At 31.5% G+C, this 20,624-nt stretch overlaps 1 pseudogene across 1 annotated transcript; it reads right to left on the bottom strand.

Moving 5' to 3' along the window:
* Nucleotides 1–4,857: 4,857 nt before the first annotated feature.
* Nucleotides 4,858–17,472, bottom strand: LOC143226161 (chorion peroxidase-like; annotated as a pseudogene). Its single transcript, XR_013014405.1, has 14 exons — nt 17,335–17,472; nt 16,844–17,232; nt 15,822–15,960; nt 15,280–15,497; nt 14,155–14,348; nt 13,290–13,445; nt 12,319–12,420; nt 11,621–11,734; nt 10,611–10,746; nt 8,010–8,572; nt 7,446–7,615; nt 6,696–6,801; nt 6,099–6,160; nt 4,858–5,038 (listed from the first exon to the last, which is right to left on the bottom strand). The product of XR_013014405.1 is annotated as a chorion peroxidase-like (transcript).
* Between the last annotated feature and the right edge of the window lie 3,152 nt (nt 17,473–20,624).

Here is a 20,624-nt window from a genome sequence, read left to right on the forward strand (position 1 = left end):
TTTGCTTATAATAAAATTGCCTAAGTCTGTTTTGTTCAGGATATCAGGAGAAGGAGTGAAGGTGTAGTTTGTTTCAGCATCGTTCTTCGTTTCTATCGATAAAAGTAAGGCCTGATCATCAAATTCTTTGTCAACTGATACCTTGTATTCCTTGAAACCTTCCGATATTTTATGTATAATATCATTTCCTCGAATGTACTTGACGAGCATATCAGAGGAAACAGTCAACAACTCATCCATCTGAACATTATGAATATTCAAAAATAATAACAACAACACTGTCAACAACATCCTAGAGGAAAGAGAGAATAATGAAGGAAAACGTTAATATGTTTAGGTAAATATATTTCTCATGTATAAAGTAGAAATATGTTCCAGCAAAATTACTTACATGACCGTTTTACACATCACTGTTATGTGTGGACAGTATAATCTTCTCAATCTTCAGAAGACTGCTGCAGTGGAGGTGAAGTTAAGAGTATTTATAATTACCAACCATCTATCCTTAGTCCTTGTTCGGTCTTTATAGATTTGTATGAAACCTTTACATAAAAGAGTTCTTTCAAAAGCCACTCGCCGAATCTGAGAGTAAACTTATTTTATAAACAGCTGAAAGTTGTAAAAAAACCAACAAGTTTCATATCCTAACAGATAGTGTATTTGAAGTTGACTGTAATTGACCAAACCTTTGAAGAAACAGACAAAAACTGGATATCATATATGTTACATTAGCCGGATCATCTAACATTTTGCAATACACAAAAAGCACAAGTGTCCAGCCAGCTGTGGATGTTTTTGTTTTTTTTTAAATAAGCAGTAAAACATCTTTGAACTCATATAGAAGTTTACAATTTGCAACAGGTTTATAAAGAACAAAAAGTTCACCTGTGTAAACTTCTTTTAGACGAGAGACGTAACAGAAAACAGTCACCCGGTATTTTGCAATACATAACTAAACCACACCTGGTCCGTTTTATGGTTAGTTTCTCGAAAAACCCATGAACCATTTATGAATTTGTATGCACGTTGAAGTCAACAGTTTCTTACAAGATTAGTTTTTTGTGAATGAAATAAACGTTTACCTGCAGAAACGTATCTCGAAGGAGCAATCTTATTTAGAAAAGTGTCTTTTTTGTACATTTCACAAGTTACATTTAAAGTACACGTAAAATATGGAAGATTGTAAGAGTATGTATGAAAACCTGAAAATTATTAATGCAGCACCAGCTGTAATGATTCAAGAAAAATTACATCGTTAGAGAATTTATAAACACCAGTCTGTTTCAGGTAAACTCTTACATAACCAGTTATCTAACGTCTAATTAAAATTTATTAAACGCCCAGTTATTCAAACTCCAAGAAACTCAATCATATAAAACTCTTAAATTATAAGATAGCTTTTAAGGTATTATTTCAGTAAATTTCTCTGACACAAGAAAGAAGAGGTATGAACTACATTAATTCAATATCTAATTATGTAATTCTACTAGCTTCATTCTACATGCAGTTTAACTATTCTCACCTTGGAGTTATTCAAAAGGAATTCAAAGCCTATCGAAGTTATTTAAAGAAGAACTGTTAAATAATAATTTGTTAGTGTAAGCATGTTGACAAAACCTCACAACGTGTAAAAATTCATATTTCATCAAATCCAACTGTGAATGAGAGATATGAAACTTCATGATTACATAATAATCAATTAGTTGTTTTCGATAATACATTAATGCTCAAAAGTTTAAAATTCATTCCGTTTTGTGTAATGTTCCTTAGGTTATCTATTCATATTACGGTACAGATATTTTTATCATGAGCAACAAACTTTATAATTTAGGTACAATTATCAGTATTTACTAACTAGAAACGTGACATAAAGAAGCCAATCACCAGAGCAAGCCAGAACAAGGGCGTTGTGCATTACGGTAAACGTTCTGTATAGGCGATCCCATTCTAATGTGGTACACTTGTTAGATAGAATATCGGTTGTGCTAAAAAAATTTTTATTTTTATTTTCCCTTTTCTTATTTTCATCTTTCGAAGCTCTTCTCAAATAAGTAATTAAGTCTAACAACGCAAAATGAATATATTTTCTTTATATTCATTGGACTTAAGATTTTGGCCAGCAGTATATAAATGTTAGTAGCTTATCAAATTTCATTTCTAGTTCTGTTTTTCTAGAATATTTACTTCACTTTAAAGCCAAAACAAGGGCGTTGTGCATTACGGTAAACGTTCTGTATAGGCGATTCCAGTTTAACGTGGTACACTTGTTAGATAAAATATCGGTTATGCAACACATTGCGATTTTAGGCAAAGTTTCGTTTCAAATGGTTGTTTGGATAGGAAACACACCCGCATCAGTTGATGTTCATTCTCCAACAAATAATAATTTTGATTTGAGTCTTAATTTTTAGAAAATAACCTCTACATAATCAGATTTGCTTCTTAGTTGATATATCAAAATTAGTAGCTTATCAAATTTCACTTCTACTTCTGTGTTTGAAGATTATTTACTTCACTTTAAAGTGGCTACTTCTCAAATATTAATTACATTTTTTTCCCAAATAATGCACCGTGTCATAAATTCATGAATTTAAAATAACCAATATCTTTCACATTTACTTTTAGCAATTTCCGATTGTCATATCAAAATTGTTGGTATTAAGCTGCACACGGGGATATTTGTGCTCTTCTCACCATGGATATCGGAACTCGGGGTTTTGCAACATAAGTCTGCAGACACTCCACTGTGCCACTGAGAGGTTCAAATCAAAATTGTTTCTCAATATGTTTATATAAATATATATGTATATGTATAACTCCTGCGATTTGAGCTTTACTTCTTAATAAATAGTAAAAAAACTAAAAACTAAAATTGGATCATTAAGTGATATTTATTCATATCTTAATTTAGCTATTCAGTAAGTGCTCCCAGTGGGTTCGAGTTTGTTCTTTACCAAGTGTCTATCACAGTGACAATTATTTATTAGCAGATACCTACAAATAACCACAGCTTCAAATGAGTTTCTTGCTTCTAAAATTAAATTGTTTAAAATATAGTTCATCCTCAAAAATATCTTCCAATGAAGATTTTATCTTATATAATTACTTCTGGATCCCATCGTCTAATTATGATAAACTTTTTTTTTTCCAAATTATTTATTAACTTTCAAAATATTTCAGTCATTGAGTGTTCTTCTGGCACCGACGACATTCACTTTCATTCAGACACCTTTAAATTTGAAAACATCGGAGTTAAATGCAACATCAGACTAAGTAATTCTGACATTCTGCTCAGTCTTGATCCAACATTTGGTTTCTTACTACCTGAAGGTATGTTTCGGGACGTTCCTAATCAAACCCGCATCGCTGTTCATGATGTAGATATCAGTGACGTTTCTCCTGTGAAATCAGACCCTTATTCTGTAAATCCAATTAAGGTCAATAAAATGCGTTCAAAATATCTAGTGTATCATGTATATTGTTGTGCAGGATGAAACTTCTAGAAACCCTTCTCACATGTATAATGTAACCAGTGCGACGCGTCAAGAAACAGTATATATTATTCGTTTCCTACATTTCCTACACTATATACCTCAGATTTATCACTATGATTAACGCTTATTAATGTGCACCTGCAAATATTTCACCAGGAACATCTATATATTTTCAAACATTAAAAACCGTTTAACGTTATCGAATTCACATTGGACATTAGTATTTACATTGGACAAAGACGTTATATAACTTTAATGGCGAAACCCATCGTGTGATCAGTGAACAACGAAGAGCTAATTAGCTCTCTAATTAGTCAGTTGGATTTACATCAACTCGAAATTAGTTTGCTCATCGTGAGCGTTCGATAAGATTCAACGGAAGATTCAGACCACAGAGAGGACTCAATATTTTTTTAAACTTGTACATAAATCATTATTTGTAATCCTTGTTCTCGTAAATTTTGTTATTATTTGTATCTTAAAATATAACTGTATTAGAAAACAATTGTTGAAAGGTATCATAAATTAGATACAAATCGACATTAATTTCACTTCTAAATCTAAATTGCAATTGTACTCAATTTCAGGCTATATAAAATCATAATGAGTTACGTCGGGTGGAGATTTTCTTACAACTTTTGTTCATTATTTTGTTCTGAGCAATATGTAACGGATTTACTCTCATATATCTGTTTTAATATCACACAATATCAGAGAAACCAGAACAGCATGTTAGTTTAAGTTAGGGCTTTGAATCACTTGTTAACACTTGATTACAAATACTGGATGTAACGGTGGCTAAAGCATTCGATTTCCCCCCATTTCTTAAATATTATGAAAATATACTTTATTTCTTTAATAACAGGAGAAAGTTTAATTGAAGTAAAATTTTTATTAAAAGCAAAATGATAAAGGAATAGAACGTGCATGTGTTATAACAAATTTATACCGGGCTAACTGATGAGCCCACCGACGGGAATCGAAACCCTAATTTTAGTGCTGTAAATACGTATAATTACCGTTGTGCTGGTGGGGGTGAAGGAAGAGAAAAGAAAGTATATTCGTAAATCTTAAAGTAATTTAGTTTTCAATATATTACAACGTACTTCACTTATTTAAGAACTGTATTTTATTTCCGCTCATTTTGAAAAATATTTATTAAATTCATGTTATTTATATTTAGTTGAATAATGGTATTTAAACGTTTTTATTTTAGGAGAGATTCAAAACAATATCATGAAGATTAGTATTTCAAGTCACGAAATCGGTTAATAAAATAATAAGAACAAAAGTATTGTAATGTTTATCATATACAGTTGGAAAAGTCTGATTCTCTCAACATTGAAAATAAGTACTACTGATATCAGTGATGGATATCATTTTAATATATGCTTAAAGTATACACAAGATTATTTATAATACCTTTTGACCCTGTAATTAATACTTATATTTGTATTATTTATTTGGTGTGGATAACAACAACTTAAGTGCATACTAAAACACACTCGTTTCTTTCACCTTCCTCCATTACTCGTTGTTGCACGCTGCAAAAGAAGAAAAACGTATCAATACTGCACTATGGGTGACCAATACTGTCATTTGGTTAGTAAATTAGTCTGTTAGATAATATACTGTACATTATTTAAAGTTTGAATCATTCTCGGTAGATGCCAATATGAAACACACACACACACAAAAATACTTTCAGTCCATGATGAAAAGAGCCACAAAAACACATGTATTTTGTTTTGGAGCACCACTGAAACAAAAATAACATCACCAAGCTTCACAGTTGTACATTATTCCGTTTAGAAACATTACGTTTCTGTGTTTTCGAACTCTACAAAGATAATTTTGGAAAAATGAATTTAGTTTTCCTGATTATTTTTTATACGTATTCTGTGTGTCAAAATTCATGCTATTTGAAAAAATGGGAACAATTTCGTTAGGGTATAATATAAATACAAAGAAGTAGGAATGTATCTAGTGTGCTATTTTATTTACTTAACACAAGATGACAGTCTCATAGATAAAATAAAATTTCAAACTAGACAATTTTCATTTTTTCAACTAGAAATTACAACACGTTTGTGTCATAAAAAAAACACATGCAAGCTAAATTGTTTTAAAATTGAGGTACTTATAAAATGTATTATTTGAGCAAAGAGCTGTCGCCTTCTAGATTTGGGTATCGACGTGAGACAATATCACTACCACAAAATCTACTCTAGCTAACCTGATCCTATTTTATCCTTTTGTTAAAGGTAAGGTACCATACGAGAGAAACATTTCCTTCATATTTAGGTTTATTTGAGAAGCTAGCTGCTATAATAAGCTGTACACAAACTATATACAACGTTTTTAATTAACGACTGTATATTACTTATCGAATGGGAAATTTTACAGAATAGTAAGGTTGATCTTTTCAAAATCGATCATTTATATATTAATTGTGTGTCTCTTAAGTTATTATAGTAAGAAACAGACCTGCACCTATTATTCCGGGATTCTTAATAACATTGTTCTGTGTTATTAGAAACTATTATAACATCAGGTATAAACGTTTAAAAACAAAAAAAAATCAACACTGATAATGTAACTTACAAGCATCATGCCATGGTATGAAGTTAAAGGATCTTCGAGACGAGCATTTCAAAGATGGATTGCTAAAATAAACAATCATGGAAAGTATTTAATATAACGTTCCGCAAACCTCAAATTCGAGCTCTATAAATTAAGAGAAGATTTTAAATAACTATAATATCATTGATTCTGACCAAACAAATCACGGTTTTCACAACTGATAATTATTTATCAAAATGTTTTTAATACAGTAATTATAAAATTGTTTGCTTTACAAACTAGTTTTAAGGACAAACAAAATGAAAACAAGTTTTTTAATCCGAATTGTTTTCAAAGTTAGTTATTTTGTCCAAATATACACGAGTTATAAAAATATAGTAATTTCTATACATTTTTGGTTCTGTTATACTACCTTACATGTTAAAAACAACATTAAAAGTTTTTAACTGAACGGTATTGTTTTCACATCTTTACAAAAGCAAATAAAAACTTTCAAATTAATTAATTAAGAAAATCATAAATTAATTTATTAGTATTCCGTTACGAGAACATCACCAATGTAGCTGTTATTAAGTTTTACAAACTAATAAAAACAAAGAAGATAGTTTTCTAACTCACTCCTCAGAAACTGGTTGGAATATCCATTGTTGGAGTTCATCCACTTCGTCACTGTTCTCACACAAAATTCTGGACAAAGTTACCTCTCGGATTTCTCTCAACTGGGCTGTGTAAAGATCAATTGAATAATAATATAATGCTAATAATATTTTTCTATTTTATTTTACAAACGTTTCTAAAATTGTACTATTTATTAAAACATTATCTATTATTTCACACGTACCAAACAACTTCAAAACTACACACTGTGCATGCTTGACAAAATATAATTAAAGAAAGAAAGGTAACAGTTCCTGTCTTGTATTGAAGTTTCAGATCACTGGGTTTAGTTTGGTTTGAATTTCGCGCAAAACTACACAAGAGCTATCTGCACTAGCCGTCCCTAATTTAAAAGTGTAAGACAAGAAGGAAGACAGCTAGTCATGACCACCCACCGCCAACTCTAGGGCAACTCTTTTACCAACGAATAGTGGGATTGACCGTCACACTACAACGCCTCCACGGCTGAAAGAGCGAGCATGTTTGGTGTGACAGAGATTCGGACCAGCGACCCTCGGATTACGAGTCGAGTGCCATAACCAGCAGGCCATGCTAGGCCTAAATCATTGGGAATATATTACAATGCAACAAGAGCGTTTCGTTTTGTGTTAACCACTTTAAACGTTGTGAAAACATATTTCATATACAATACCTGTAAGTAAATAAACAACTTTAACTGTATGAGATGTACGAAACAAAGATTGAACATACCAGGTGTGAAAGAGCCAGCTTCTCCATACACATCAAAGAAGTATCTATCTCCAAATCTTAATCTGTTGTATTGTAAGGCAATAATAAAACCACAGGTAGGTCCTACGATACCATCTGAAAGTGGTCTCTCTGAAATACTGCCTGAGAAAAAGTCAATATCTTCAACGGACCTGAAAGAAGAATTAGAAATGTTTGAAATAAATACTGTTTACAACCAAAATATGTTTCTTGTTCGTACAATATGATTTAGAAATGTGATAATATAAAAAACAAACGCAAAGAAAAATAAACTGATAAAAATTATTCAACTTTCTATAATTGTTTATAAATGAGTATTTAAAAGTAAACATTATAGAAATGGAAAAATATATTAATATCTAACGAAAATGTTTCATAATTAAATACTCGTTGAAAATTAAATTTTAAACTTAGGACTTTAAGGGTCTTCTAACGTTAAATTCTGGAGTTCGATTACTTGTTATTGTATAGCTTTGCAAATAGCGGGTAAACAAAAGTCTTCATATTTCTGATCACAATCGATCAACTATAACAATAATTACGTACTCGTAAATTTGTTCAAACTTCTGCAGTACTTGCTCAGGCATGAGATTATTTAGATCTGAAAAAGATGTGACACTAAAATTAAATATAGCTCGAAGGTAATCTACATAAGGTCGAATTCCGTGGTCTCTGCCTCTTTGAATATTGATAGCCATAAGATCTAGTCCGAACTTTTCTCCTCTCCTGCGGTACAAGTGGTTAGTCAAATCTTCAACGATAAAGTTATCAGATTTTGAGCCAACTGATCAGCAAGTCCTCTCACAAGAAGTTCTGTTTGTCCATTGTAGAGATCAAATGGGTGGAAAAAATTGTTTCGCAACTTGAAATTTGTACGATTTCCAGAAGATTGAATTTCTATGAAAGAACCTTGAGATGTGGAATGGCCGAATCGAAAGCATGCTGAGGTAAATTCATTAATCATACTAGGATTGATGTTAGGGTTGTATGCAGTGTAGAAACCATTTTGGAGAGTTCTTAATAAAAAGTTATTATAGTAGCTGGGACCAACGACAAGACGTAGAAATTCATTGTATGTAATCATTTGGATCTCAGCAATCACGATCCTCCTAAAGAAACAACAATAACAATTAAACATCAACAGAATGAATAAACAATAATGATTTAATAACTGAATAATCTTAAAAAATAAAAGTGAAAATTATCACTGGAATAAATAAAAAATGTAATTTCTACTTTAAAGATATTTCGTAACATAATAAAAATGTAAAACAAGGCCGTTTATAACATCTTTAACGGTATTTAGTTAATACAGGGTGTCTCAAAATAACGTTTACACTCTTTGACTGTGTATAGCTAATAAACCGTTTCTTTTGTTTCAGATTTGACTTGTGTCCAAGGATGGCGGATAATCAGCTTACAATTGAGCACAAAATATTCATTCTTAAAACTTTTTGGAAAGTCGAAAACAAAGCTGAAGTGTAAAGACGTTTTACTGGAAAGTTCCATATGGATGCGCCATCTCGCCCCAGCATTTCACGCATCATCGCCAAGTTTGATGAACACGGAACTTTCCACCATATGAGAAAGTTCGAAAAAGATCATCAACAAGCCCAACAAGAGAGCAAGAGGTCATTGATAATGTACTGAATTTTCCAAGAAAATCAGCGCGCCAACTGTCTCGTGAAACAGGTATCCGTAAATCCTGCGTTCATCGCATTTTGTAGCGTTCCCAATTCAAAAGTTTCATTCCATCGCTTGTTCACGCTCTGAATGAAGATGACCCTGATCGAAGGGTTGAGTTCTATGAATGATATCTTGCTAGATGTGCAGGCGATGATGAATTTCCACTCAAAATTGTTTGGAGTGACGAAGCAACGTTTAAGCTGAATGGCTCAATAAATCGACACAACTGCACCTACTGGGCAACAGAAAATCCACATGTTACAGAGAAACATCACTTGAATTTGCCTGGAGTGACTGTGTGGTGTGGTCTGTCCGCTAGAGGTCTCATCGGACCATTCTTTTTCAAAGACACCGTAACAGGATTGAATTATTTAAACATGCTACAAGAGTTTGCCATGCCACGCATCCAAGAACAATTTGGAGAAGAAGAGTGTTTCTTCCAGCAGGATGGCGATCCTCCCCACTTACATCGCGACGTGAGAGCTTATCTGGATGCATCTATGCCAGACAGATGGATTGGACGAAAAGAAAATGTAGAATTTCCTGCTAGATCACCAGATTTGACACCCATGGATTTCTTTTTGTGGGGGTTTCTGAAAGACAAAGTTTACAGCACAAAAAGGGCAACAATTGACGAATTGAGAGTTGCAATTGAAGAAATATGTGCTTTAAGACCAGATGAGATGGTGTTTGATGTGTTGTGTGCACTTCCATTTCTTCCCGTTATGAGATGTGTCTGGAGCAGAACGGATTTCAGTTTGAACACCTAAAGTGAAGCAAGCAAATTGTGACATTTTACAATTTCAACCAAGAAGAGTTTTCCTTGGGAAGAATTTTATTTGTTTTTTTTTCTCTTGATTTCAGTATTAAATCTTTAAATAAATCCTTTGGCTATCATATCTATCTTGTTTCATTGTTAAAATCAATAAACAAGGCAAGTTATAATGATCCAAAAAGTGTAAACGTTATTTTGGGACACCCTGTAGTATTGGTTAAACGTTTAATATACGTATTATTTGTTTTATTCTTATTGTATATTAGTTATTATTCTGATTACTTGTTATATTATCATTTGGAATTAGCATTAATCTGCACCTTTGTGGCATATCGGCATGTCTGTCGACTCACAGTGCCAGAAACCGTGTTTTGATTCTGATGTGAGCAGAACACATTGTGTAGCTTTGTACTTAACCGGAAGCAAACAAAATAATTAACTTTAATTTTAGAAATGGCCAGACCTTTGAAACTGTTATGATTACAGTAGAAAAATATGTTTAACAGCTACGGTAAAATTTTATGAATAAATATTTTCTTATAATAATATTTCTGTTCTCCTGAATTTGTATACTACAATAAGAAAAATATATTAACTTTTGTCTCTTCATTATTAGTTAATATTTAGCTATGATCTATCATGGTTGTTTGCATTGATGAACAGATTCTAAACAATATAAGCTGAACCTGGCTTCTTGAAACAGCCTCTCATCATTCCAACATGGGTTCATTCTTCTGAGTTCTCTTGCAATTCTGTTATGTTCTCTGATAAATACAGTGTGTACAGCTGTCAAAGCTGGATGTTCGTTCAAGCGACGATCTCCTGGAAAACCAGGAAAACATTTTCGGTAACACCGTTTGAACGAAAATAGGCATAGAAAACTTAGTTGCTGCAAGCGACTATTGATTAGGCCATTTAAATACATTATTTTGATTAAGTAATCTTCAATAAAACTAGTGGTTACACTCTTTGGTTACTAATCGTGCAACATGAACATTAAAGCTCAAACTCTCTCTATTTTGATATGATATATCACAACTTTAATGTACATATTTGTGAGGAAAACCTTTAGTTGGAAAATACACAGTACTGAATACCCCTGATCGGACTTGCGTTTGTTCTAACGGTAACATAACAACTGCGTCTATTTTATAAAACGAAAAAATCCCCAAATACGCAAAATTATATAACGTAAGTTCATGTTTAGGAAGAGAAAATGGCAAAGGTTTCATGTTAAAATTTTTGATTGTAACAAAATACAAATGTTAAACATGAACAATTTTGATTTAATTAACATTTAATGGTCAGTCACTAAAACTTTGTGAGATGCATAGTAAACATTTGTCAGTTCGACAGGGTTGAACAGTTTTATATAATTCATTATTCTGTTAATATAAGACAAGTTACTTTTCCCATTTTAGTCAGTTAGATTCGTATATGAAGATATGACTGCGGGAGGCAGTTGTCCGAGATGCAATTTTCCTCCGGCTGATACCATCTTACAACCTTTCTAACACATGTAAAAATTAAATTTTTTGTAGGTTCTGAACAATATAAAATTATTTATGATCATATAGTTGGTCATACCTGATTTCACGTTCACATGTGAAATTAATTAATTTTATAAATTAATGAATTCATTAATGGTTTTATTGACCGTTTTATTATTCATTAAAAATTAATTTTTATTGATTACCTGCTTCAAAGCAAAATAACCTGTTTCTTGGGTCACTACACAAATCGTTTCCGGCGTTTCGAGATCGTGGTAAAAGGGTATTTCTTTTTGAATCTTTTTGAAACCTCATCAAACCTGGCAAAAGAAAGGCGGTTAAAATACATTCTTTATAGCAATTTCCTACTATAAATCTAATATGAACTGAGATTGCAATACAAGATATTTGTAAAACATCAATTAAAACACTATTTTACTCGAATATTTCTGTAAAAAAAAACTCTATCAATTGATTTTTTTTTTAGTTTAATTCTCTCTCATAAGAGCGCCCGACATTACAAGGTGGTCATGGCACTCGATTCCTAATTTAACAGTCTCAGGCTTAAATCCCCTTCCCATCGGACATGGCTGAATGGACGTTATAGTGAACCGATTAATTCCACTATTCGTTGGTAAAATAACAGCCCAAGAGTTAGCGGTAGTGGTAATAACTAACAGCCTTATCTCTGGATTTACAATGCTTAATTAGAGACGGCTAACACAGATAGCCCTTGTGAAGTGTTTCACAAAATTTTTAAACATTTTCATAACTTTAAATATTTAAAATAAATTTAAGGTGTAACATATCCTAAACGCTCATATTATGGTCATCTACACATTGTGTAATAGAATTCAGTTTTGCTGTTTCTATAAACAAAACCTAACTGTTGAGGAATACTTACCGTTTATGAATAGTCGCAGTGATTGAGCGGTGTGAAGATCACTTCCATAAACCATAGAACCATCCACGAAACTGGTAGGAGAATTTAATTGATCCCTGGGTCCTACAGTTAAGAATTATTTTAAAGATAGGACATACATTTAATTAACCTAAAAAAATGAATTGTTTGAAACCTTTCATTCAGAAGTTACTTATTTTCTACATGTTAAACATAAGTATTAGGAAAGGTTTATATTTAATTGATGTCTTTCAAAACACTTTTTAGAAGAATTAGATGTCAGGCAAAAGTCAACATAGCCTTTATAACCTCAGGGGAAGTGGGATAAGTCTATAGGAAACTATTAATTTTTTTATTTTATATTTTTTAAGAAATCAATGTTCACTGATAGTCTGTTTTCCAAAACCGATATAAGGAGACAACAGTTAAAATGTTTATCTTTATTATATTTAGAAACACACACACAAAAATTAAAAGCAGATGCTATGAAGTTACCATAGTCGATCATAAGGAGAAACTAATACTCACTGTTTCCTGTTAAACAAGGAAAATATTTGCATCTGCGACAGTTTTTCACTTAATAATGAACCACTTTGTTTTACATAAAAAATATTTATAACGATGAAAAAAAATCTAGCTGATGATAAAAAGAAATATTCTAACGATATTCTTTCATCACCAGACAGTGTATTATGTGGAATATTATTTGAAGGTGTATTATAAAGAATCACTCTGAAATATTTAACACAGTTAAAATGCCCATGATGTATTAAATTAACTTAAATAGTTAAATTAAAAAAAATCATTTAAGAAACTGTAAATAAGAGAATCTTCGTTCTCAGGCTTATATTAAACACAAATGTAAAAAAGACTTATGTTGAACAATTATAATCACTGAATCACATTTTTTTTTCTACAGATATAAATTTTCTTACTCACTAAGATCTTCTCATGTTATTAGCTAATGACCTTACCAAGTTTGCATTTTGGACAGCTAGCAGATCTTCGAAAATTCATACATCTTTCATTAAATCGACTAAAGAATTCATCATTTTGAGGAATTTCGATCGGAAGACATCGTGTGTCATTCCTATTCTCTGAATCGCAGCAGTCCACACCTTCACCTCCATCTTGACGGTTAAAATGAAAGTGTTAAATGCAATTATTAGTAAAGGTTCCTCATGTGTTTTATTAGTGTTCACAAAAATATTCAAACGACTAACTCTTCCCGGATATTATCAAAGGCTAAAACACATATCAAGGTATGGAAAAATCAGTTATATAACAATTTTGTTATAAACATAATCAGTAAATGATGCAATTTTTCTTACAATAAAACATTAAAAAGTAAAAGATTAATTTATTTTTGCTTTGGTAATTAATTCACGAGAGAAAGTATCCCCATATTCCTTCTGGTTAATGATATATATCATAAGGTGATGATTGTGATTAAATTTGAACGATATTCATAGTTTCTTTGGAGTGTTTGATTATATGCTAACAGTTGGTTATTTTCATTTGATTTAATGTTTACTTGTTTATTGTGTTGTTGGTTTTTTCAGTGTCATTATTCTACACTATTTGAATCAGAAAAATTGCAGAATACTTCGATTAAAAACATGGTCTGTTTCTGTTAGAACAGTAAAAATGAAAATTGTTAATTTGATAAGGTATCTATTTAACACTCCTTAAAGTTTCGAGCTGTCCTCAAACATAAAGTGGCATACTCTACCAGCTTTTCTGATTGAAAGAAAAATTTAAAATCATAGTATCTTACGTGATTTTACGTCTATGTAAATATATAAACAGGAAAAAAGAACAAATAAAATAGAGATCTACCTGCAAGTATCACTTCTTCTTCTGGGGCGCTGTTAAAAGGAGCGAGGGCACTGTCGTGGTCCATAAATTGACCCCACAACATCAAAAGTGTGTGAAAGATGCTTCTTTGTTCCTATTGATGTGAATTGTAGTTGATACCAGTCGTGGATTCGGTAAGTCTTTTCCAGATTTTGCTTTTCTTGGTTCAGAAATACCTGTAGACAAATTCATTTTCTATATATCAATAAAACATTTACTGTTGTAACAAGTATAAAGGTTTTTCTCAAACATAATAATTCTAAACAATTACTTCTTTTCTTTCTTGTTACTCTGAAGATGACCTAGGAAAGTCAAAACGTGGTTCTCTGCTTATCAATAAAGGTGTTAATATCCATACCAGCCGTTCAGTCATACATAATTACATACATAATTACACATCTAGATTACAAGCGTAAAATCTAACAATATTTGTCTCAATTTATATTTTATCTTCAAAACAATATATAGTATATAAACACACACTCATATACACGAGAGGGGATCTTCAATTGCCTTTGCACTTGAAATTCTTTCCAGTAGAATTAGAGTAAATTAATCTTTGGGATCAATGTTTTCCCTTTTTACTTGCTATTTATTATTTTATACGCTAGAAATTCCAAAGGTGGGGCATGCGTATATCCGAATCAATTTCAATACTCATAAGAATCAATTCTAATTTACCTCAAATTGAAATTCTTTAAGGTAAGAATAAGGTAAATTAATCTAAGGTAAAAGAAAAAACAAGATCACAACAAAGCTATGAGCTATTCACCAGGGGCAAAAAACTGCGACTACTTTTTTAAAAGCCAGTTTCAACTAAAGACAAAATCAGTTTTATGGATAAAAATTTGTTGTTGTTGTTGTTTTTAAACCTAGTAAGCTCTAGTACATGTACTGAAAGAATTTAGATAGGAGAAATTACACTTACCACCAAGAAAATATATTTAAAGAAACATTTTTTCTCATTCGGGTTAGTTTTACAGAAGGTAAATTTCATAATGCACCTTATCAAGGTTGCTCCAAGAAATGTTATACTTTTTTGGCTTAGAATAATTTCATAAATTATAACATAAGACAACGGTACGCTAATCAATTTAATATACTCACCATCAGCGTACTTTGCTGGAAGAAGTCTGGTCAAACAGGTGAAAGAAGAACCATCTCGAGGAGATTGTAAACGGTTACACGTTCCGTCAAATTCCCGGTATTTTTGTGAACAACTACACGTTATTTTCTCTTCATCTTCGCTCAACATACTTCCTAACTCGCTTGATTTTAATTGGACATCAGCTAAAGCAGATACTTCTTCGCTCTTTAACCCTAGCCTATAAAGAGGTAAACAAGGTGTCCCTTTCATTTCCCAAATAAAGAGGTAGTATGCTTTTAGCCACATGACTGCATGTCTTTTACACTGGAACGTTCAATGAAACATTTGACATCAAACTTGAAAGAGTAGAACAGTGAACGTAATTTTGCTTTACCATAATAAAGTATATTTACTGGCAAAGTATATTTTTAAAACACATATGTGTATCATTATTCAAGACATTATGGTGGAATTTAATGTAATTTTTCTAAATACTCCTTTTATGTTTTTTTGTTTTTTGCTTGTTTTCTAGAATACGTAAAATGTGGATATAAAATCTTACTTTTTAGCCAAAACTTTTGTTGTTTCTTCAAATATTCTAGCTTTTTCAACCATCTTTGACACCCTGCTATCTCCTAACATTCGGTAGTGGTAGGTTGTCATAGCTGAGCATTGTGAAAGAGAAGACTTTCTACCTACTTCTGCAAAAAGATTTACTTTATTAAAACCGAATTCAAAGATTACTTAATATGATTTTCTTCAATAACATTTTTAAATATTAAAAAAATTAGTTACGCAAGATACTAAAGTAAATCTGTAATATTACATTGAATAATAAAATATGTAAAAGTAAAATATTCATATTATCCGTGAAAATTACGAATGCAGAAATTTTAAATACCCATTAATATATTCTTAAATATATATATCTATCCTTAAATCTCCATCAATAATTGTTATATACTAATAGACTAAACATGAAAATATTTGCATTTATTGATTGATTAAAAAATTCCGTAGCATATCTAATGATCATGTTTCCCAATAGAGATTTAATTGGGGGTTGTTTTGCTCTTCTTTGCTCGACTAAAGTGATTTATGTTAGAAAATTATGATTACTAGATAATTAAAATTAATTAATATTGATGGTGAAACACTTTGTAAATCAAAATATTAAAGTAAATCTGTACAATTATATAATTACATTGAATAATAAAATGTATAAAAAAATATTTGTTTTATCAGTGAATATACTGAATGCAAAAATTCTAAATACCAGTTAATATATTACTAAATATATATATATAATTAAATCTCTATTAATAATTGTTATGTACTAATAGACTTCAAATTAAACATCAAAATATTTACATTTATTGATTGATTAAAAATTTCCATAGCATGTGTTATGATCACGTTTCCCAAAAGAGACTAAGTTGAGGATTGTTTTGCTCGTCATTGTTCGATTGAAGTCGATTGTCTGAGAAAATTATTATTCTTAGGTAATTAAAATTAATTTTGAAATTAGTAAAAAGTGAATAAACTTCTAAGCTATTGTGATTGTTAGTTATACAGATCACTTACTTTTCATTATTGGTTTTTTGATATATGATTTCATTTTCTTGAGGTCTTTCACAGCTTTATCAATAGCTTCATCAAGCAACTTGGAATCTGTGAAAGCTTTGCTTATAATAAAATTGCCTAAGTCTGTGTTGTTCAGGATATCAGGAGAAGGAGTGAAGGTGTAGTTTGTTTCAGCATCGTTCTTCGTTTCTATCGATAAAAGTGAGGCTTGATCATCAAATTTTTTGTCAACTGATACCTTGTCTTCTTTGAAACCTTCCGATATTTTATGTATAATCTCGTTTCCTCGAATGTACTTGTTGAGCATATCAGAGGAAACAGTCAAGAACTCATCCATTTGAACATTATGAATGTTCAAAAATAATAACAACAACACCGTCAACAACATCCTAGAGGAAAGAGAAAAAAAATATGAAGGAAAACGATTATATGATTAGGTAAATATATTTCTCATGTACAAAGTGGAAATGCGTTCCAGTAAAATAACTTACATGGCCGTTTTACACGTCGCTGTTGTGGTTGAACCTCAGAATCTCCTCACTCTTGAGAAGACTGCTGGAGTGGAGGTGAAGTTAAGAATATTTATAATTACCAATTATCTACCCTTTGACATTTTCGGTCTTTGTAGATCTCTGTAAAACATGTCATGTAAAAACTGTTATTCAAAAACATTTGCCAAATCTAACAGATGGTGTAGTACACCAGTGTTTCAAATAGTTGAATTTTGTAAACACAATTTATAACCATGGTATCTCAACAGATGGTTTATTTGTGTTTGTACGTAACTGACTAAACCTTTGAATAAGTAAAAAATACTCAAATGAATATTTGATACAAACATATGTTTTTTTGAAAAGTCAACTAGCATTTTGCAACACATAACTGAACCACAACTGGTTCGCTTTTGTTGTTATTTTCTAAAGAATCTCATAAACCATTTCTAATTTGTATGCGCTTTCAAATTAACAATTGCCTATAAATTTAACCTTTTGTGTATGAATTAAAAGATCACCTGCATAAACATATTTCAAACATGAGACCTAACTTTGAAAAGTGTTTTTTCTACTTTCATTAAGTCACATTTAAAGTGTAGGTAAAATATGGATGGTTGTAAAAGTATGTATAAAAAAAACACTGAATATTGTGAATGCAGCGCCAGCTGTAGCGATTTGCAAAACTTACAATGTTGGATAATTTCTAAACATCATTCTGTTTCAGGTAGCCTCTTGCATAACCATTTGTCTAACATCCAAATAAAACATACTGAATCCCCAGTTACTCAAGCTCCAAGAAATTCAGGCTCATGAAACTTTTAAATTATAAGATTGGTCTTAGGGTATTATTTCAGATAATCTGTCTAACGCAAGAAAGAAGAGATATAATATACACTAATCCAATATCTAATATCGTAATTTTACTGGCTTCATTTTACGTGTATTCTAGTTATTCTTTCCTAGATTTATTCATAAGGCATTCAAAGCCAACTGAAGTATACTGAAAAAAAGCACTTTTGAATAATAATTTGTTTGTGTTAACGTGTAGCAAAATCTAACATTGTGTATAAATTGATATTTCATTAAATCGAACCATGTGGGAGAGATATGATATTTCATTATTACATAATAACCTAATTAGTTACTTGATGTGTCACTGCGCACATGTTTAAAATTCATTCTGTTGTGTGAAATGTTCATATTTTATCTATTATTTTCTTCTAGGGTACAGGTATTTTCATGAGCAACCAACTTTATAATTTAGGTGTAATTATCAGTTCAATTTAATAATTGAAACCCTGAATGAGGATGCCAGTCAGCCGAGCATGCCAAAATGAAAGGCTTTGTGCATTAAAGTAAACGTTCTGCATAAGCGATCTCAGTTTAACGTAGTACACTTGTGAGATGTAGCATCATATTCAAAACTCTACAATCAGTATAACTTGGCACATTTCCAGAATAGAACATCTCCATTTAACATAGTACACTTACTGAATAGGCTACAAAATTCTGTTCTTATCATTCCGTGTGAAACTGTTTAACCTGGTGGTCTCTACCATTACATTATATTTCAAAAATTACCCCTTTTCACGTTAGTGCCGGTGTTTTGGGATGTGTTATTACTTTTGTTCGAACATTCCAGCAACGAGTTCACAATATGATAATGAACTTTGTCAACACATCCGGCATTTCCAGCATTATAAATGTCGAATTTGATCTCGCTAATCATGTAAGATTATCATTGTAAGGTGATGACTTGTTTCCGTCTCTCTTTTCTAAAAGGAGGGGCGGTTATGGCCGAACTTTGTGATTTTCGATCTTTCCTTTTTGGTATAGGTGTTGTGTAAGGTGCTGTTCAAATATGAAAATACCATCTTAGGGTCATTTTCCTTCGTTTAAGATTATATTATATGTGATACCTTTCCTGCAAAGTTTAATACAGAGTAGTTAAAGTCAAAATGGGTCTTACCTCTTGGAAACCTGTAACACATAAGCATAAGATTTAGCTTACATACATAAGGAATACAACATGTTTTCACTAGTTTCTGTAAACAGCATGTAATTACATCACTGTAAAAAAATAATTTTGCATTATTATATTCAACTTAATTATGGTATTTAAATGCCAAACCTCGATAATTTTCATCACTTAATAAATGAGTTGGAGGAACTGTGACATATAGCAACCAGAGATAAGGTCAGAATATCATGTTGGCTGAGTATGATGGAAATACCGACAATAAAACTTCCAATATGCAAATACGGTTTAGTTACACTTTTTCGAAGTTGTTCTTACTAATAACAATACTAACATATAAAATTACTTTTGAAAAGCTGTCATTAACGAATCTTAGCAAGTTTCCATTATAGATTCAAATTTAGTTTGTATTAGAGATTTATGATAGTTCGTGTTCGTTCATCAAATTATCTTTCTAAGATTGCTAGATTTGCTAATTAATATTTCACAGTTTCTTATCTAAATTGTGTTCCAGTTATAAGTTCGTATCCTACAAGCATTCATTTCACTTTGAAGTTTTTTCTTACCGAATATTAATTACACATTTTCAAGCAAATATGCGTCGGTGTTCCAAGTTTTTGAATAATTAAATAACCAATATCTTTCAGATTTACTTTTAATGATTATTGATTTTCGTGTCAAAAGTGATTCTCAATGAATGATAACACCTGTGGTTTCAGCTTCATTTCCTAATAAGTAACTATTAAAAAATGAAGTTTCTTCCTTCATTATAATTTATGTGTAAGTTCTAATAATGTATTTTCCGTCATTTAATGACCAACACCCTGTTATCAACCCACCTCTTGCCGCCAACAGACTGGGTACTACTGTTCTGTTTTCTTCACAGAGAAACTAAAATATTTCACTATTTTTTATTCAGAACTTACTTTATTCTGTATTTGATTCCTTTCAGACTAGAAGGTCTGAGGGTCTCGGGTTCGCATCCCTGTCGCGCCAAACATGCTCGCCCTTTCAGCCGTGGGAGCGTAAATAGTGACGGTCAATCCCACTATTTGTTGATAAAAGAGTAGGGTGGTGATGACTAGCTGCCTTCCCTGTCGTCTTACACTGCTAAATTAGGGACGGCTAGCACAGATAGCCCTCCAGTAGCTTTGTGCAAAATTCAAAACAAACAAACAAACAGACTAGAAGAAAACAAAATGCTGCTAATTTACGGTCCCTACAAGATACTTTTATCGGAGAATGTGGCTGAGCCGCCAAAGACAAACCTAAAGACTTGGAGTTATGGCTATTAGAGTTTCAAATGTTT

This window comes from Tachypleus tridentatus, chromosome 9, assembly GCF_004210375.1.
Source record: "Tachypleus tridentatus isolate NWPU-2018 chromosome 9, ASM421037v1, whole genome shotgun sequence".
NCBI classification, from domain to species: domain Eukaryota; kingdom Metazoa; phylum Arthropoda; class Merostomata; order Xiphosura; family Limulidae; genus Tachypleus; species Tachypleus tridentatus.